At 35.6% G+C, this 22,500-nt stretch overlaps 1 protein-coding gene across 2 annotated transcripts in view; it reads left to right on the top strand.

Annotated features, from left to right (window-relative positions):
- The window catches only part of KLHL1 (kelch like family member 1), a 362,590-nt gene that overhangs the window by 135,250 nt on the left and 204,840 nt on the right, over nt 1–22,500 (top strand). The window lies entirely within an intron of this gene.

The raw sequence follows: 22,500 nt of genomic DNA, 5'->3' as shown, positions 1-22,500 counted from the left end.
TAGTTGAAAGGGACAATGAAGATATTTAGAGTTATGAAAGTGACTAATTTTTGAAGCATTTTCTTCCTGATCTACTATGTTGATGTTTCCTAATGGCCTTTGCACCATGTTATGTTTACCACATTCAGATAAGTTTGCCAATTAGCAAACAGTTGATGAATGTTTCAAAGGTGCAAGTATCAGCCGTATCTCTGGAGAATAAACCAATGAATCAGCCATGCCTTTGTCTTACAGAAGCTCACAGTCCAAGTGGAGAAGTTAAATGAGGGAATGAATACGGTATAAGGTGATACATTAAAAGAGAGTTGAAGACATAAAACCTGCCTCTCCAGGCATTATCAGGGCTCATATTCATTTAAAACATTTTAATAATTTCCAAGATTAGTGTGGTAAGGGGAGACATTATAATAAAATCTTGGTATAGAAGCAAAGGCAGATAGAATGAATTGATGTAATATTTTTTTTTTTTTTAGAAATGGCAGGTGGTTCATTTTGCCTGAACTCTCAATCCTGGTATTTAATAAGACAAAAAAAGGTAGGCTAGTACCTGATTATCAAATCAGAGGACCCCAGTGTAAGGAGCTGTGTTTTTGTAGTATTTCGGGTTACAGGGAAAGTAAGATGACTTGGTGAAGATCGGCCACTAGAACAAAAAGTCTATAAAACTATTGGGAATCTGTCTTCCTGGAGGATTTGGCTTCTCATCCAGAGGAGTTTGCTAATATAACAATCAGTAAATGAAGCCTTTTTGAAAAAGAAAAATGCTTCTGCTCTGGGTGCTGTATCTCAAAGTAGCAATGTGATGGACAGATATGGACATTTCCCAGCCTCAGTTATTTTTAAATTCTATTATGTCAAAGTAAATATTACACTGGGCAAAGTTAAAGGAGTCAACAAGGCTGTTGCAATAGGGAAGAGAGGCAGAATTCAGTATTTAAGGGGAAGGAGAGAACATTTTTAAATGCTAGAATGAGAGAGAACACAGGCCATCTGCGGTTGCAGATGTAAAAGTAAACCTTTCCTTTGTGATATGATGTAATTTTAAAACTTAGAGCAAGGCACTCACTCAAAGTACACTTCTACTCTCCCACAAAGAACTGAGAAATAAGGATGCTATCATCCTTGAAGTTGGCATTTCAAACAGAATGCTTCCGGATCCTTGAGAGCAAGATTCCTGGATTGTAAAACTGGCAAAAAGGCTTTTCAAATTATTAACATCTCAAAGGGATAGAGAAAGAATTTATAATTGCAAGTTTTCTGGAGTAAATTCTCTAAGGAAAGGGAGACCAAAGGCCTAAAGTTTAGAAAGGAGCCTGTTTATATCCTCGTCAAGCTGAAGGGCCATTAAGACCATCTTAATTGTTTTCAATCTGCTTATAGCCTGAAATAGTAGCAGAAAGGATCTTTGGCCTCTCAGCCAAGAGATGGCAAACATAACCACATTAGGGTTTCCTTGAAAGAGAAGAATCATGAAGCTTCCATTTTAGGGATCTTTCTAGCAACAGAAAAGCATAAATCCAATCCTTACAGCCTCTATGGCCTGGCAACCTTGCATTTCTCTTGTTCAAAACTAGGTCAAAAGACACTCATCATCATGCAGCACAAAGTTGGAAGGTGTTTCAAAGCTCCCTGCTGAATGTAATGACCCAGATTTTGCTCTGCTTTATAGAGGACAGACAGGATACAAAGTGGCCTTTCACGTGCCACTGTCACCTTGGTTTTTTCTCCAACATCCATGCTCACTGGTAGTTCATAAATTTCTAATTGTTAGTTTATAGAAATGTTAGATGAGCAAATGATTTACAAGCTGATATTGGGAGAATTTTAGGCATAACATAAAATACTTTGTCTTTTGTTATATCAATCTATCTACCTATCTATAATAGATATATAACAAAATATAATAATAGAAGAGATCAAGTGAGCAAATGACAGGAAGGGAATAATAGAAGGTACCTGTCTATGTGTCCACTTACGTAGTGTGCTAGCTGGTCTCTGAGAGTTTTCTTGATAGGAGGATAAAAATAAATGCCTCATCGAAGAGGGAAAAAATGAGTAAGCAGTAAAGATATCGGGCAGCTATTTGGTAATGTTTTCTTAACTTGAGGTTTGAGAGGCTTTGGAGAAATTAAGGAGGATCCACTATGTCAAGAACTGATAGCTAACTATCAGCTGTAGAAATAAGGTATTCAATACAGGTACATAAGATCGCTTTAAAATGATTTAAACAGATAAAAATTTCCATGAGATCTGGAAATTCTGTAAGGTTTGAAAGAACCCTATGTGCTTAATTTATTTCATTAGCTTAGATATTAAGGAAAAGAATGAAAGGATGACTTGGCTTGAAATAGACTTTTGACTAAGATAAACTTCAATGATTATAGGGTTTAATAATCTTTGATTCAAAGAATGAGAAATTATCCCTTAAGGAATTTCAGGTAGTAAAATTTGTACATAGTAAGACGTGGGAGACACCCTCCCTGTCTACCCCTCTTTTCTCCTACTGTAACAAATTAGAATAAGAAGAAATGAGACCAGGGGCATGGTAGAGATTCAGTAAGAACTAAGGCAGTATTTACAGTTTTGTGTTTTTTTTTCTGGTTACTAGGGACAATGACTTGGGTACCCAGGGTGACTGCAGTGATGGTAATAAATAGCTCAAAGGGAGTATGGATATTTTTAAAGGAACAATATATAATAATAAAAAGGTTAATACTAACAATATGTAAGATAGGATAAAGAAAATCAATAAGGTCTTTGTGTTTACAAAATTGTACATGTTTAGAAGTCTGAAGGATTAAGATACAGTGATAAAAACAATGTCTATTACAGTATCAAAATAAGCTTTACTTAAAAGGCACCATTAGGTCAATTTTTTTTCACACATTTTCATAGCTCAAGAATAAAAAGGAAATGAAAATTTACACTGGTGTTAGAAATAATTGTATATCTAATATGTGGTTCATATCAATTTCCAAAATTCTTAATTGGGTGTTTAAAGTGTTTCAAAATTTCTTCTTTTTAAAACTTTTCATTGGATTTTCTTTATGGCTTTAAGCAAGAAATCTGAGTATGATCTTAGCTCTTCAGAGAACAAAGGCCCATTTAAGCAACAGTGTATATTATAAAATGGTGCCCTTTAACAATTCTGCCTTACATTTAAAGTTTGAATTCTTAGTTGCAATCCAAAGGACATATAATTATAAGATTGCATATCAGGTTTTTAAAATCAAACTAAAATTCAGCTAATAATATGTAAGCACAATGCATGAATCAGGTCACACTAGGGTCCAGAAGACAAAATATAAATGTAGACTGGATGCAAAAGCAAAAGTGAACTACTGGGACCTCATCAAGCTAGAATGCATTATGCCAAGTGAAATAAGTCAGAGAAAGGCAAATACCATATGATTTCACTCATATGTGCTACTTAAGAAACAAAAATGATGAACATAGAGGGACAAAAAAAATAGAGAGAGGGAAACAAACCATAAGACACTCAAGTATAGAGTTTGAGTTTAGGGTTTAAAATAACCTTTGTTGTCTTCGTTTCGTCTAAACATACTTTTGATATACACAGTCTAATATTTCTTCATTAGAGACGGGTATAAAGCAAATTTTGAAGACCATTATATTGATTGTGTATATAAATAAAAATATATATAGATATGTGTACACACACATATTTCAGTTCTAGCCAAAAATTGATGATCACATTGTGAAAATGAAAGAGGAAATGTAATATATTTGAAAAGAATGCTCTGGAGTTCACTGTGTTTTAAAGTTGCTTTCAGGTTGATAGAAATTTCCTTCTGGTTTATCTTTTACATAGTCCCTACTATCTGGACATACTTGAAAATATTCTGTGTTCATTGATGCGTAAGGAAATAGAGTTCTAACAAATGTGAGAGATGGGATTGCAGGGTTACTAGCTAAGTGTGTCAGGTCCTGTAGAGAACTGATAAGGACACGGTTTAAATAAAGGAAGCTGTCCATCTAGCAGTGGTATTAAGAAGAGAGGTAGAAAATTAAACTGCCAAATGGCAAGCCTTTCATCATACTGAAGAGTTAACTTCCTTATAAAAAAAAAAAAAAAAAAAAAAAGGTTTGTGTGCCACTGAAGTTAATTAATGTCTTAGTACATGCTAACAAATGTTAAAATGACTTCTGCTTACTTCAAAACCTTTGAACGAAATAAATATACACACACAGGAGCTGAGATGTTTAATGTTCTGTTTTAATATTAAAAAAGTATACATCAATATAGTCAGCTTGGACTGAATATTCTAAACTCCCTTCAGAGTTTTTTGTTGTAATTAAAAGTAAATTATCGTTGCATTTTTATTACTGGTTTAATTCAAGTGGCATGAATTATGCAAGCACATTAGCAGAATATTAGTCTTAAAGTAAGAACTTTTACTACATGGAAAATTTCTTTCCTCAATTTAATAAATTGAACCTTTAAAGACTGGCTTTATCTATTATTATTACCAATCAATTACAATTTTGAATTAATAATTTCCATAGGGTGCTGAAATAACCTATATATCCATTAAGAAAAAAAGGAAAAATTATAAAAATAAATCAATTGTATATTGCCATCTTACTTCTCCCTTTTCATTAACCCAAGAACCCGTGTGTGTGTGTGTGTGTGTGTGTGTGTGTGTGTGTGTAACAATGAATAATATGAATAATATAAACTAATTTAGGGAAAATTTTTGTATTAAAATAAATAATGAAAATTATGTACACTTTCTGAATATTTCACAGTGTTCTGTTATTGTTATTACTGAACTGCATCCTGGCTTCATGCTATGGGATTTCATAGACAGATTGAAAAAGAAATTGCTTTGTGAAACTTAATATTTACTAGAGATAGAGGAAAGGTTATGTCTCTTCTGCCCTGTAACTCACATTTGCTTTCTGGGTCTCCAAGTAAGGAAAATCTCTCAGGTCTCATCTTATAATCAACTTTGCCTTCTTAAAAAAACCTTCTTGGATTTTATGTTATTGTTGCTCACAATCTTATAATTTTTTTTAGATTTTCCTTTTCATACTAGATATTGTACAGGAAAATTGTTTACATGTCCTTTGGATCTTACATTATGCTTTGGATGCTAGGAAGGCAGAAAATGAATCATATGCCACTATAGCATGCATTAAGAGTACATGCTATGTATTTTTTGTGCATTAATCTTGTATTTGACTATATTTTCTCAGGATTATTTAACCATCACTCTAATCTCAAAATATCTGTACACTTGATTCTGTTACATTTGAGTGATATCATGTAGAATTTAGCATCAGAAATATGTGGGGTTTTCTTTGGACTTCCAAGACTAATATTCAACCAGAACTCACTGAGATGTTGCAGCCCAGTGGTCATTTGAATTGTTGGGCATTTATTCTAATTGGCAGGTACTTATTTCTTATTACACAAGTATTTTTATTATATCCCTTGGGTTCCCCCATTTCATACCTAGAGAAATCAAATTACTTAGATTTATAGTCTTAATATTAGTCAACTATAGGAAAGGAAAAATAATAATTTCTAAGTAAGAGGATTGTTTTAAAGAGTAATTAAATAAAATTAAATGAGGTTAGCATAATTCTTAGCATATTGTCAGTGCTCAATTATGATTATTCATAAAAGGTATTTTTATTAGTTTCATCAAATCCTTTGTGCAATCCATTATAAAAAGTGAAGCTGGGAGTCCGGAAGATGGCGGCGTAGGAGGACGCGGGGCTCACAGCACGTCCTGCCGATCACTCAGATTCCACCTACACCTGCCTAAAGAACCCAGAAAACCGCCAGAGGATTAGCAGAAGGGAGTCTCCGGAGTCAAGCGCAGACTAGAGGCCCACGGAAGAGGGTAGGAAGGGCGGCGAGGCGGTGCGCGCTCCACGGACTGGCGGGAGGGAGCCGGGGCGGAGGGGCGGCTCGCCGGCCAAGCGGAGCCCCCGAGTCTGGCTGGCAAAAGCGGAGGGGCCGGACGGACTGTGTTCCGACAGCAAGCGCGACTTAGCGTCTGGGAGGTCATAAGTTAACAGCTCTGCTCGGAAAGCGGGAAGGCTGGAGGACAAAGGGAGGGAGAGCTGCTGAGCCCCCGGACGGCAGAGCTCAGCTTGGCGGGGAACAAAGGCGCCAGCGCCATCTCCCCCGCCCATCCCCCAGCCAAAATCCCAAAGGGAACCAGTTCCTGCCAGGGAACTTGCTCGCTCCGCGCAAACACCCAACTCTGTGCTTCTGCGGAGCCAAACCTCCGGCAGCGGATCTGACTCCCTCCCGCTGCCACAGGGCTCCTCCTGGAGTGGATCACCTAAGGAGAAGCGAGCTAAGCCTGCCCCTCCACCCCCCGTGCACCTTGCCTACCCACCCCAGCTAATACGCCAGATCCCCAGCAACACAAGCCTGGCAGTGTGCAAGTAGCCCAGACGGGACACGCCACCCCACAGTGAATCCCGCCCCTAGGAGAGGGGAAGAGAAGGCACACACCAGTCTGACTGTGGCCCCAGCAGTGGGCTGGGGGCAGACATCGGGTCGGACTGCGGCCCCGCCCACTAACTCCAGTTATACACCACAGCACAGGGGAAGTGCACTGCAGGTCCTCACCACGCAAGGGACTCTCCAAAATGACCAAACGGAAGAATTCCCCTCAGAAGAATCTCCAGGAAATAACAACAGCTAATGAACTGATCAAAAAGGATTTAAATAATATAAAAGAAAGTGAATTTAGAATAATAGTCATAAAATTAATCGCTGGGCTTGAAAACAGTATACAGGACAGCAGGGAATCTCTTGCCACAAAGATCGAGGGACTAAGGAACAGTCACGAGGAGTTGAAAAACGCTTTAAACGAAATGCAAAACAAAATGGAATCCACGATGGCTCGGCTTGAAGAGGCAGAGGAGAGAATAGGTGAACTAGAAGATAAAGTTATGGAGAAAGAGGAAGCTGAAAGAAAGAGAGATAAAAAAATCCAGGAGTATGAGGGGAAAATTAGAGAACTAAGTGATACACTAAAAAGAAATAATATACGCATAATTGGTATCCCAGAGGAGGAAGAGAGAGGGAAAGGTGCTGAAGGGGTACTTGAACAAATTATAGCTGAGAACTTCCCTGAACTGGGGAAGGAAAAAGGCATTGAAATCCAAGAGGCACAGAGAACTCCCTTCAGACGTAACTTGAATCGATCTTCTGCATGACATATCATAGTGAAACTGGCAAAATACAAGGATAAAGAGAAAATTCTGAAAGCAGCAAGGGATAAACGTGCCCTCACTTATAAAGGGAGACCTATAAGACTCGTGACTGATCTCTCCTTTGAAACTTGGCAGGCCAGAAAGGCTTGGCACGATATCTACAGTGTGCTAAACAGAAAAAATATGCAGCCGAGAATCCTTTATCCAGCAAGTCTGTCATTTAGAATAGAAGGAGAGATAAAGGTCTTCCCAAACAAACAAAAACTGAAGGAATTTGTCACCACGAAACCAGCCCTACAAGAGATCCTAAGGGGGATCCTGTGAGACAAAGTACCAGAGACATCACTACAAGCATAAAACATACAGACATCACAATGACTCTAAACCCATATCTTTCTATAATAACACTGAATGTAAATGGATTAAATGCGCCAACTAAAAGACATAGGGTATCAGAATGGATAAAAAAACAAGACCCATCTATTTGCTGTCTACAAGAGACTCATTTTAGATCTGAGGACACCTTTAGATTGAGAGTGAGGGGATGGAGAACTATTTATCATGCTCCTGGAAGCCAAAAGAAAGCTGGAGTAGCCATACTTATATCAGACAAACTAGACTTTAAATTAAAGGCTGTAACAAGAGATGAAGAAGGGCATTATATAATAATCACAGGGTCTATCCACCAGGAAGAGCTAACTATTATAAATGTCTATGCGCCAAATACCCGAGCCCCCAGATATATAAAACAATTACTCATAAACATAAGCAACCTTATTGATAAGAATGTGGTCATTGCAGGGGACTTTAACACCCCACTTACAGAAATGGATAGATCATCTAGACACACGGTCAATAAAGAAACAAGGGCCCTGAATGACACATTGGATCAGATGGACTTGACAGATATATTTAGAACTCTGCATCCCAAAGCAACAGAATATACTTTCTTCTCGAGTGCACATGGAACATTCTCCAAGATAGATCATATACTGGGTCACAAAACAGCCCTTCATAAGTTTACATGAATTGAAATTATACCATGCATACTTTCAGACCACAATGCTATGAAGCTTGAAATCAACCACAGGAAAAAGTCTGGAAAACCTCCAAAAGCATGGAGGTTAAAGAACACCCTACTAAAGAATGAGTGGGTCAACCAGGCAATTAGAGAAGAAATTAAAATATACATGGAAACAAACGAAAAAGAAAATACAACAATCCAAACGCTTTGGGACGCAGCGAAGGCAGTCCTGAGAGGAAAATACATTGCAATCCAGGCCTATCTCAAGAAACAAGAAAAATCCCAAATACAAAATCTAACAGCACACCTAAAGGAAATAGAAGCAGAACAGCAAAGGCAGCCTAAACCCAGCAGAAGAAGAGAAATAATAAAGATCAGAGCAGAAATAAACAATATAGAATCTAAAAAAACGGTAGAGCAGATCAACGAAACCAAGAGTTGGTTTTTTGAAAAAATAAACAAAATTGACAAACCTCTAGCCAGGCTTCTCAAAAAGAAAAGGGAGATGACCCAAATAGATAAAATCATGAATGAAAATGGAATGATTACAACCAATCCCTCAGAGATACAAACAATTATCAGGGAATACTATGAAAAATTATATGCCAGCAAATTGGACAACCTGGAAGAAATGGACAAATTTCTAAACACCCACACTCTTCCAAAACTCAATCAGGAGGAAATAGAAAGCTTGAACAGACCCATAACCAGCGAAGAAATTGAATCGGTTATCAAAAATCTCCCAACAAATAAGAGTCCAGGACCAGATGGCTTCCCAGGGGAGTTCTACCAAACATTTAAAGCAGAGATAATACCTATCCTTCTCAAGCTATTCCAAGAAATAGAAAGGGAAGGAAAACTTCCAGACTCATTCTATGAAGCCAGTATTACTTTGATTCCTAAACCAGACAGAGACCCAGTAAAAAAAGAGAACTACAGGCCAATATCCCTGATGAATATGGATGCAAAAATTCTTAATAAGATACTAGCAAATCGAATTCAACGGCATATAAAAAGAATTATTCACCATGATCAAGTGGGATTCATTCCTGGGATGCAGGGCTGGTTCAACATTCGCAAATCGATCAACGTGATACATCACATTAACAAAAAAAAAGAGAAGAACCATATGATCCTGTCAATCGATGCAGAAAAGGCCTTTGACAAAATCCAGCACCCTTTCTTAATAAAAACCCTTGAGAAAGTCGGGATAGAAGGAACATACTTAAAGATCATAAAGGCCATTTATGAAAAGCCCACAGCTAACATCATCCTCAACGGGGAAAAACTGAGAGCTTTTTCCCTGAGATCAGGAACACGACAGGGATGCCCACTGTCACCGCTGTTGTTTAATATAGTGCTGGAAGTTCTAGCATCAGCAATCAGACAACAAAAGGAAATCAAAGGCATCAAAATTGGCAAAGACGAAGTCAAGCTTTCGCTTTTTGCAGATGACATGATATTATACATGGAAAATCCGATAGACTCCACCAAAAGTCTGCTAGAACTGATACATGAATTCAGCAAAGTTGCAGGATACAAAATCAATGTGCAGAAATCAGTTGCATTCTTATACACTAACAATGAAGCAACAGAAAGACAAATGAAGAAACTGATCCCATTCACAATTGCACCAAGAAGCATAAAATACCTAGGAATAAATCTAACCAAAGATGTAAAAGATCTGTATGCTGAAAACTATAGAAAGCTTATGCAGGTAATTGAAGAAGATATAAAGAAATGGAAAGACATTCCCTGCTCATGGATTGGAAGAATAAATATTGTCAAAATGTCAATACTACCCAAAGCTATCTACACATTCAATGCAATCCCAATCAAAATTGCACCAGCATTCTTCTCGAAACTAGAACAAGCAATCCTAAAATTCATATGGAACCACAAAAAGCCCCGAATAGCCAAAGTAATTTTGAAGAAGACCAAAGCAGGAGGCATCACAATCCCAGACTTTAGCCTCTACTACAAAGCTGTCATCATCAAGACAGCATGGTATTGGCATAAAAACAGACACATAGACCAATGGAATAGAATAGAAACCCCAGAACTAGACCCACAAATGTATGGCCAACTCATCTTTGACAAAGCAGGAAAGAACATCCAATGGAAAAAAGACAGTCTCTTTAACAAATGGTGCTGGGAGAACTGGACAGCAACATGCAGAAGGTTGAAACTAGATCACTTTCTCACACCATTCACAAAAATAAACTCAAAATGGATAAAGGACCTGAATGTGAGACAGGAAACCATCAAAACCTTAGAGGAGAAAGCAGGAAAAGACCTCTCTGACCTCAGCCGTAGCAATCTCTTACTCGGCACATCCCCAAAGGCAAGGGAATTAAAAGCAAAAGTGAATTACTGGGACCTTATGAAGATAAAAAGCTTCTGCACAGCAAAGGAAACAACCAACAAAACTAAAAGGCAACCAACGGAATGGGAAAAGATATTTGCAAATGACACATCGGACAAAGGGCTAGTATCCAAAATCTATAAAGAGCTCATCAAACTCCACACCCGAAAAACAAATAACCCAGTGAAGAAATGGGCAGAAAACATGAATAGACACTTCTCTAAAGAAGACATCCGGATGGCCAACAGGCACATGAAAAGATGTTCAATGTCGCTCCTTATCAGGGAAATACAAATCAAAACCACACTCAGATATCACCTCACGCCAGTCAGAGTGGCCAAAATGAAGAAATCAGGAGACTATAGATGCTGGAGAGGATGTGGAGAAACAGGAACCCTCTTGCACTGTTGGTGGGAATGCAAATTGGTGCAGCCGCTCTGGAAAGCAGTGTGGAGGTTCCTCGGAAAATTAAAAATAGACCTACCCTATGACCCAGCAATAGCACTGCTAGGAATTTATCCAAGGGATACAGGAGTACTGATGCATAGGGGCACCTGTACCCCAATGTTTATAGCGGCACTCTCAACAGTAGCCAAATTATGGAAAGAGCCTAAATGTCCATCAACTGATGAATGGATAAAGAAATTGTGGTTTATATACACAATGGAATACTACGTGGCAATGAGAAAAAATGAAATATGGCCTTTTGTAGCAACATGGATGGAACTGGAGAGTGTGATGCTAAGTGAAATAAGCCATACAGAGAAAGACAGATACCATATGGTTTCACTCTTATGTGGATCCTGAGAAACATAACAGAAACCCATGGGGGAGGGGAAGGAAAAAAAAAAAAAAAAAGAGGTTAGAGTGGGAGAGAGCCAAAGCATAAGAGACTGTTAAAAACTGAGAACAAATTGAGGGTTGATGGGGGTGGGAGGGAGGGCAGGGTGGGTGATGGGTATTGAGGAGGGCGCCTTTTGGGATGAGCACTGGGTGTTGTATGGAAACCAATTTGACAGTAAATTTCATATATTAAAAAATAAAAAAAAAAAAAAAAAAAAAAGAAAAAAAAAAAAAAAAAAAAAAGTGAAGCTGGAGGGGTGTCTGGGTCGGTCAGTCGGTTAAGTGTCCAATTTTGGCTCAGGTCATGATCTCATGGCCCCTCCTTGGCTCTGCACTGACAATTCAGAGCCTGGAGCCTGCTTCGGATTCCATGTTTCTCTCTCTTTCTCTCTCTGCCCCTCCCTTCCTTGTGCTCTCTCTCAAAAACAAATAATTTTTTTTTTAAATGAAGCTGAAGACAGAACTGTGGAGGGAGTAATCATTTTGTCAACATTTATTAATTTTGAATCTGATTTATTATATACTTTAGTATTATAATATGAATTCTAATTCATATGTATCATTTTATATACATTTTTAGTGCTACATTTTTTTAGGTCACATACTTGTAATTTTGCTGCCTTATATATTTTAATTATGTTTTTATCACATATTTCATTCATTATTTTAGCATATTTTATCCCATTCCACACAGTCAAATCTTACTGTCAGATACAAAAATGAAAATATCTTATTAGAGACAGATCCACATAATTACATGGATGTGAAAGCATGGTCTAGTTTTCCCAATGGCATTTCAATGTGCTTTCTGCTAGATCTAAAGTTATTCAACCTTCTGACTGATAAATATGAGAGAGAGGCTCCTTATATGTACTTATGTTATTGCCACCTTCCATTTTCCAAGTATGAACTGCCATCAAACAAAATTTTTTCTTACAGTTAATTTCGTTTTACACAAAATCATGAATAACCTGAGGAAAGTTTATTGATGCTACAAATGGAGAACCATTTATGATTGATAATAGCACCATTTAAAATATCATCCTCAAGCTTGGACATTCACAATTTCATAACTGCAAATTTAAGTCTAATTTTGTTTTTTTTTTATTTTTATGTAAATAAGAAGAATTATAGGAACCACTACCTGTTTAACATTTAACATTTGCAGGATGTTTTACACACATCTCTGTCCTTCTCATAACATTCAGTTTTGTCGTGCAGTTGGGAAAATATAGCACGAACTTCACATATGTTTCTCAACGATACACATCTTTTCAAATATTACTTTAGTTGTGTTTTGACTATTTCTCAATGCTCTGCATTTAAAATTTGATAGAGTTGATTCTTTGCGCAGATACTATTGTGGTGTAAAAAAAAAAACAACTGAAAACAATAAACAAACAAAAACAAGCAAATAAAACAACTCCAGTCACTGTCTCCTTCTGAAGTCTTCCAGAAATTACCATTTTGTCTGGTTTACCACTTTCATTCAGGAGAGATTTTTCCTTCATGTTGGAGACAGGAAATTTTATGATGAAAATTCTAAGCACTTTAATTTTAAATGCTTTGTCTACCTCAGATAACGGGTGGTGTTACCCCACAGGGGAAACATTTCAGCCAGAAGTGGATGGTATGCTCGTCATAATAAAGGAATACCTTGATTCCTGACTCCTTTAGACTGCACTTGAGCTTCATTAGGCACATCATAGCACATACATTCCTCCACCAGAGAAAATATTCCACTAAATGGCATTCATGCAAGTCTGATATCTATTTCCCACCCCATCTTTCTTCTTCTCTGAAGAAATATTTAGGGGAGTGGGGGGGAAGCATTGAGGGGGGAGCATAGTGCAGAATAAAATATCAATAAAGAAAATATGGACTAGTAATGGCAGAATTCTCTTGTGAGAATTATAAAATTTACTTTGTTTAACATACGACATTTTCATTTCTGATACATCCGTGTCTGCAAAAAGTAAACAATACTTAGAAATATATGTCATTAATAATTTTTATGTGTTTTCTTGGACTACATGCTGTAATTTCTGATAAAGGGGAAATTTTACTATAATAGGACATTTAACCATTTTTTGACAAATTATTATTTTATTTATCAAGTTAAGTTACAGAAAATATATTCAGGACCTCAAGTAAAAACCTCATTTTTGTATGCATTTAATTTGAATTTGCCATGTCACAAAATGGCTTAAAATGACTTCAAAGTAAAATACATAAGAGAGAGAAATAAGGTATCAATAATGTATAGGGTAGTGTTTTGACATGTATTGGAGAGTTAACTGTACATTCATATGATAACATATCGTTTGTTACTATTGTAACTATAGTTACATAGTTACTTTGTAACTATTTTGAGGCTAAGAAATATTGATTATGATTATGGATTGTTATATGTGAAAATTTCAAGAAAAATATGAATACTTACAGTCAGAAAATGAAAGTCGTAAAGCTCTGAAATGATCTATAATGATAGCATTAAAGGACTAAAATAACATATTAAGCGTATTTTGAGAGCCAAGATAGTGTTCCAAAGAAAGTTATCTGTTAACAAATAAACAAACAAACAAACAAAAAAAACATCTGGCAACTCAGAAGCCATGGAGTACAGAGGCAGTGGGCGTATGGCTGCCTTCACGGGTAGAACTCTCAATCTGGGGAGATTGCCAGGTAATAAAATGTCAAAACTGCAGCCTTTTTTATTTCCACATCACAACCATCCAACTTAGTGCATAAAATCTTTCAGCATCCCAAGATGGAGCAACTTTGTAGATAACTTCAATCGAGCCTAGTTCTATGAGCACGTACTTCTATGCAATGTTGCTGTAAAATCTGTCCAGTGACAAGTTATATTTTCTTATAGTTATCCCTTTCAATCTCCCGTCTATTTTTCTGACTGAAGTAGAACAATAAAGGAAGAACAAATATAAAAAGTCATTTACAGAAGGCACAATACTATAATTTTAGTCTTAATATCATGCCTAAGTATCTATGATGTGTAAGGCATTGAAATTCAAGTAAAAAAGACCTGAAAAGAGCATCCAAATTCAAATCCACACCACCTTTGGTATGATGTGCACCATAAGAGTCTTAAGTTTCTGTTGTATTCATAGAAATTATACACCAGTTTGTTTTAACTTCTCAGTCACCAAGGCAAAGAAAGGAGCATAATCAGTTATAATCTAAAATAAAAACAAATATTTTACTCAATATAAACACAGGTTTCTAATATTGAAGTCTGAGAAGCATATCCTTGGATATCTGAATATTCGTAAAACACTATATGATGTACTTCAGACATCTTCACTGATTTGCTAAAAGTGGATATAATAATGAATTATGGAGCTATTTCTTCTGTTGGCTGATTCAAGTTCAAATGATGTTGCCCAGACATGCAAATTACGAATAATTTCATGTATCAAACAATAAAATATTAAAACTCAGGGATCAAACTCAGTTGGATTATGGGTACATTTAATTTAAAGAGATTGGTATTACTGATGCTGAACTCAAAATTATATGTTCCACCTGAAGGTACCCTCAAGTATTTAATTTTAGAAGAGCCAAATGAGTATATTTGGGGTATGTTTGATACACCAGTAGACAAATTATGTTACTTCCAGTACAAGTTTAGATAACTTGTATAACTATGAGTTGATCCTTTTTATTTTTCATTTTTCTCACAACCAAAATTTCCTTAAGTATCGAGTGACAGCCTCAGTTGGATTAAATCCTACAGCAAGTACTAGAAGTAGAAAAAAAAAATCTATGTAGTGGATTAAAGACAGAGTTATAAGCTATGATATACTAAAAATTAAGGAGTATATTCTCTGGTTAAAATCAAGTAAGCTAAACACCTGTGTATGAATGTGGGTCAAAGGTATGTTCAGAAAAAGTGAAGATATTTCTCAGTAAATAATTCCTTGTTCTTTCCAAATCATAGATATTTGAGAATATTGGATTTAAAACAACTTAGGTAAATGAGAACTACTGAATTTTTTTAGTTCCGATACCCATTGGACTATATTATTTATTACTTTTTTTTTAATGTTTATTTTTGAGAGAGACAGAGCATGAGCAGGGGAGGGGCAGAAAGAGAGGGAGACACAGAATCCGAAGCAGGCTCCAGGCTCTGAGCTGTCAGCACAGAGCTGGATGCAGGGCTCTAACTCCTGAACTGTGAGATCATGACCTGAGCCAAAGTTGGATGTTTAACTGACCGAACCACCCAGGCACCTCTGGACTTTTTAAAGTAAAAGATGTGTAGTTAGAATTAGAAAAAAATGATGGCCTTTATTATTAAAACTACCCTTTCATGGGTTCTTGCGTAGAGATTTCCCTGACTTCTCAAACAGTGAGCACTTAAACTCTGAGATATATTTACTAGTTAAAAAACATAAAGTGTGCTTTTCTTATGACTAGAATACAGGAAAGACGTTGTTTATTGATTAATAAGCTCTAAGATTATAGAATATTCTAGGCATAGCTTGTCATTCTGTTTTATAAAACTGGTTTGCTATAAGTTTTTAGAGAAAAACCAAGATTTTCTTCCAGACGAAAGGTGAGAGGGAGACCAGGGAGCCAGTAATTGGAGCATATTAGAATAAGGAATAAATAATTTGATGGTAGCAGAAGTCTAAAGTGCAGTAAAAATCAATTGCTTTTGGTAGCTGTTAAAAAGATATGTAAGCCTATTAAAAATAATAAAATGATACAAACCAACATTCTCTTAACTCTCCTGCTTTTTTTTGAAACACTCAAAAAATCTTAGGAATTTGATGATATATATTATTAAGTAAGTAAATAAATAACCAAGAATATACAAACCTCTCATGTAGAATTCCACATCATTTATGTAATTAATATGCCATCAAGGAAATAGAGCACAACTCCCCATTCTTTAAGTGTGACCATTCATAAGGACCTCCTTCCAGAAAGCACAATAGAGAAAAGGAGATCCAAGAGTAATTTTATAGTGGAGAAACCTGACAAACACTACTTCTGTTGTTGGGTCACCCAATTGGATGGAGACCAGCAGTTCGGGGGGTGAAAAAAATCACCTAAGCAGAATAAAGGAGATAGAAGCACACTGCAAGGGAGCAGGGGGCAGGACAGCAAAGGAGAGACTGTCTGCCAGGAGGCAGTGGTGACAGGCTGTAGAAAAGTGAGGAAGGTGAGGAGGTATGGAGACATGGATTTTTCCTTTTTTGGTACGTATGTCCAGGTATCAGTAACCCATTGGTCAACGAAGGCTTATGGATATTTTGAGGTAGGTTGTCTGATGGGCCTCTTTGTATTCAGCCCTGGGGGTCACTGTGGGCCCTTTTACTGTATTCAGGTTTCCATTGCTCCAGTTGGTTGCCCAAAAGTGGCCACTACGCCTACTAAGTGATCAAAATTAACATCAATGGTGAGAAGTCATGTTGATAGTATGTACCCTTGATATCATGTGGTGAGACCAAATCCATATCCCAGTGTAATCATAATTAAATGAATCCCAGTTGAGGCACATTCTACAAAAAGCTTAACCAGAAGTCTTCAAAACAGTTATCGAAAACAAGGAAAGTCTGAGAAACTATCACAGCCAAGAGGAGCCTAAGGAGACATAACACTAAATGAAATATGGTATCATGCATGAGATCCTGAAACAGAGAAAGGGCTATTAAATAGGTAAAAAATAAATAAATAAAAATAAATAAGAGTAAATTATGGACTAAATAATAATATAGCAGTATTGGTTCATTAATTTATCATAGGTATCATACTAATGTAAAATGTTAACAACGTAAAACAGGTAGGTATTTAATATGAGAAATCTGTACTTTTTTGTAAGTTTCCTATAAATTGAAAGTATTTTAAGAAAAATGTTTATTTTTTAAGAATTTCTATGAATTAATTAAATATTAATTTTTAATTTTGTTTCAGTTCTAGTGTGGTAATGATATTACTTCTCTTTCTACTGAAGATAGAGATGATAGATAGATATAGATGGATAGATAAATTGATTTGATAGACTTAATTTACTTTATGGACTTTATAGGCAATTTTTGTATCTATCTGGTAAAATGAATTCTTTTTTAATGTAACTGATTTTATAGATCAAATATGGTTATACAGCACAGTTGGTAATAGGATAACACTTGTCCATTAAAAATACAGCATCATAAATTTCCATTCTTCTATAATCTTCACTTTTTCCTCCCCATTTTATTTTACATATTTTCATTCCAATACAGTGTAAATTTAAATATAAATTCTTGTAGAAAACCAGCGTAAGTCCACTGATATATATTTGGAATTCTCAGTCACTTTAACATTTACTTAAGGTGAGGCTATAGATATATGTAGTAAACATTTGGAAGTATTCTATTCAAAAGGCATTCCATTCTTATTCCCCAAGTTGGCTCAAGGGAGAGTGGCTCTAATTCTATCAATCTAGTTCATATAGGGTCAAAATCAATTATTGGGGTTTTACCATATTGCTAACTATTGAGGTAAGCATGGTCATGGGATACAATTTTTATTAAGGCAACCTGGAGAAAGACTTCTGGGGAACTTTTAGTAAAGATTTCTTCACTGATTGAAGAGAAACATGCACGAAGGAATAGTTTCTCTTCTGATGGGTGTTTTTCTGTCCAATCTGAAGCTTGAAACTATGGCAGCTATGAGGGAAACAACAACATACTTGAGAAGATGGTCATCTTCTGATGATGTGTTGAGCCTTTCAGTTAATCATTTCTGGAGACAACCTTCCTATCCCTTTGTCAAAAGAGATTATAACTATTTCCTTATTAAGAAAATTTCTCAGGGCTTTCTCTTATTACAGTGATAGGCTCCTTAGGTACCCAAAGTTTCATTTAAGTATCAGATATTTTTAAACTGATTTTCTATGGCACCTAAAGTAAAAACATGTATACTTTCCCATTTGGTATATATCTATATATTTTCTATGAAGAAAAATATCATGCATGAGGTAGCTCAATTTGTGTGCATTCAAGCTCAACACTCACTAATATTCCATTTGTGCCTTCTGGCTTTTACAAATGGTCTTTTCATTGGATATATTCCAAGTGGAAAAAATAGAATATTTTAGCTCTTTGAAACACACAATGCTTATATCCTCCAAATTTGCATCCAAAGTTACCATAAGTAACCTGAAAAAATTAATCTATAGTCAACCTGTGAAAATTCAAGTTTTTCCTCTCCCCCACCTCTGCCTTTATTTTTCTAGGAAAGGAAGGAGAAATACCTGCTAAAATTTTATCTAAATTATTATGAAGTATAATGCTAGACTCAATATTTGAATTTGAACTATTTGGTCTTACAAACAAATATCTTACATATCCTATAGCTCATTACACTGACATAATATCTCTGAATCACTTTTCAAGTATCGATCTGGCAAGGTAAAGATACTAACATGCACACACACACCCATACACATACACCATTTTATATGCTAGGTTTACATTTATGAGATTATTTTAACAATATGTTGATAAAGTATTTTAAATGATAATTGCATATGTGAAGCTGCCATGACTATAATGTTATCTATATTATAAACTTCAAGAAAAAAAATAACACATAACCCTCAATTTCTCTAAATTACAATATACTATCTTTGTAATTTTGTTAGCAAAGTTTGAATTAAAGCCCTCAGAATACATAGGTACTAAACATCTTTGTTGGCATTTTATTATTCTTTTTAAAAGCTTTAGTGATGAATAATTGACATACAGGAAACTGCATACACACACACACACACACACACACACACACACACACACACATATATATATATATGATGTACAATTTGATGTTTTGATCTCTGTATATACCCACAGAACCATTACCACAGACAGGGTAATGAATATATCCATCACATGCTTTCTGATTCATCTTGTTGCCCCTCCTCACCCCATCCTATACTGATGATCTGATTTATGTCACAATAGTTTGGATGTTTATGAATTTTAATTAAGTTGAGTCACAGGGCTTATTTTTTGTCTGATTTCTTTCACTCAGCATAATTACTCTGCACTAAGCCTACTTAACTATGATGTTGCATATATCTATAGTTCTTTCCTTTTTATGAGTAGTATTCCATTGTATAGTGTAGATCTACAATAGTCTCCCCTTGTTTGCAGTTTTGTTTTCAACAGTTTCAGTTACCCAAACAGATGATCCTCCTCCTGACTTGTTGTCAGAGGTCTGTAGGCTTAATACTAAGCTATTAAGTCACAATGCCTACGTCATTCACCTCCTTCATCTCATCACGGAAGCATTTTATCATCTTCCATCATCATGAAAAGAAAAGAAGGGTGAGTACAGCCCAATAAATTATTTTAAGAGAGAGAGGGACCACATTCACATATCCTTTATTATAGTATACAATTATAACTGTTCTATTATATATTAGTTATTGTTTTAACTGTGCCTAATTTACACACTAAATTTTATTAGAGCTATGTATGTATAAAGACAAACAGGAAATACTGTTTAAGGTTAAGTACTATCCATGGTTTCAGGCATCCCCTGGAGGTCTTGGGGCACATCCCCCACAGATAAAGCAAAGTACTGTAATACAGTCTGTTCATCTGCTCCCACTTGTTAATGAACATTTCAGTTGTTTCCAGTGTTTGGTTATTACAAAAGAAATCTACTATAAATGTTCATGTACAAGGCTCTATATCAACATAACTATTTTATTTTTCTTGGGTTAATACTTCGGAGTAAAACGACTGAGTCATTTGAGAGGTGAAATTGTCAAACTGTTTTCCAAAATAGATACACCATTTCACACTGCCACCAGTACTGCTAACGCATGCAAGGTGGTATTTCATTGGGCTTTTAGCTTCCATTCTCCTGAACATTAATAATGTTGAGCATTTTTTATCCATGTATCTTCTTTTATGAAACATCTGTTTAGATCGTTTTGCCTATTAATTTTTTTTCTTATTATAAAGTTTTAGAGTTATTTATGTATTCTGGATACAAGTACTTTATCAGATGTAAGATTTTGCAAACATTTTTTCCCAGTCTGTGGTTCATCTTTTTGTTCCTTTAATATTGTCTCTTGCAGTGATTTTTATGAAGTCCGATTTAACAATTTTTTTCTCATGGATTATGCTTTGGATATTTTATCTAAGAAACCTTTAACTTAAGGTTACACAAATTTTCTATCTTATAGAAGATTTAGAGTTTTAGTTTTTTACATTTAGGACTATGAGCAATTTTGAGTAATTTATTTTTCATTAGCCTATAGCATGTTTAATTTTGTGTTTTCTAAGTTAGCATTTCATGCATAACAGTTGCTTGACCCCAAAATTTCCCCTCAAATACAATGTATTAAAACAACAACCGTTTATTTAGTTTATGAGTTTGCGGCTTGTCAATTTGGCTGGACTTGGTTGAGAAGTTTTTCTAGTGTTTTGGAACAAAGCTTAATCCTGTATTGGCGCTCAGTTGACTGTCAGCAGCATAACCACCTAACAGAGGGCATCAGATTGATGAAACAGGCTTGCTCAGACTTAATGACATGATGGTGGAAAGGTCTCAAATGCAACAAAGGAAATGCCTTTCAAAGCCTTGCTTGCCTTATGTTTTACACTTTTCCTTTGTCCATGGTATTTCCCATGGCCAACCTCAGAGCTAGTATAGAAGAGTATTACCAAAGGGCAAAGATATAAAGAAAGGAATGACTTATGGACATATTTGCATTTTATCTTACCTGCTCTATCTTATCAGAAAGTCCTCTGCATACTCACTGCCCATAATTTGAACAAAAATGTGTTCCTCTAGGAGGGCATCTAAGTCTGTATTCCAAAACCGGACTCAGGTTCTGACCAACAAGGATGCCAATCTTAGATCATGCTTAACCTCTGCAAATAGTAGTCATGTGTAATGCTAAATGTAATGCTAAATGCTGAAGTTTCTTCACTGAATTAACATTTTGAGTACATTTTATAAATTGTATGGGTTATAATGAAAATACAAGTTTTGCATATGGATATCTGACTGTATCAGCACTATTTGTTCAAAGACTATACTTTTTAAATTAAATTGTCTTATGGCTTTGCAAAAACTAGTTATTTTTTATGAGTGGTTCTAATTCTGGATTCTATTCTTTTCCATTGTTCTGTATATATTTAGACAAGTACCAATCAGTTTTGATTACTGTAGCTTTGTAAGAAGTCTTAAAATCTGGTAGCATTATTTCTCCTACTTTGTTCTTTTTCAAAATTATTTTGGTTATTCCAGGCCATTGCATTTGCATATGAATTTTTAGAATAAGTTCTCTCATTTCTACAAAAAGTTTGCTGAGATTTTGAATATGGTTATAATAAACATATAGTTTAATTTGGGGTGAATTGAAATGTTAACATTGTTCTGTTTTCCAGACAAAAGTCACAGTGTATCTTCAACTTCATCTACACCCAACAAGCCTAATCCTCTTCGATGAGTTGTGACAAAGCATGTGAATTGTTTCCAACCAGAGAGATTTATGAGAGAATCAGTCTTCTGGGTTTTTTGGGGGGACTGATCACATAGGCAGCCTCTGCTTGACATGCACCAAAATTCAAGATTCTCAGAAGGAAAGCAAGTGTTTAGCATAAACCGTATTGTTTATACAGACAGTTTAGGTACAGAGAGCAATTTGTATTAGTTAATGGTAGGAACCCCTTTGAAATGTACATTTACAGACACCAGTCAAGGTCAAATCTTAACAAGCAGGCCTTTTCAAAAATAGTAGGTCAGGTCTATTGTGTGAATTTTCTCCTCATAAGTGCTGTTGAAAACAATTAGATAAAATTAAAGGAAGTCATTCTCCAAATATACTGAAGTCATAATAAATGGAATCTATAAAAGCCATGCTACTTTCATTTATCTCTTTTATCTGATTTTCATAGGATCCATCCTAGGAAGCATATATCCATATCTTGGCAATCTTAATGAAAAATTTTAGGTAAAATTCCTCTACAGTTCTTAAATCATAATGATGTTTTAAAGATATATATGTTATAAAAAGCTGTTATGCTGATCAATT

Source organism: Panthera uncia (assembly GCF_023721935.1).
Source record: "Panthera uncia isolate 11264 chromosome A1 unlocalized genomic scaffold, Puncia_PCG_1.0 HiC_scaffold_16, whole genome shotgun sequence".
NCBI lineage: Eukaryota > Metazoa > Chordata > Mammalia > Carnivora > Felidae > Panthera > Panthera uncia.
Note: the sequence above shows the minus strand (reverse complement) of the source record. Positions and strands in the feature narration are given on the sequence as shown.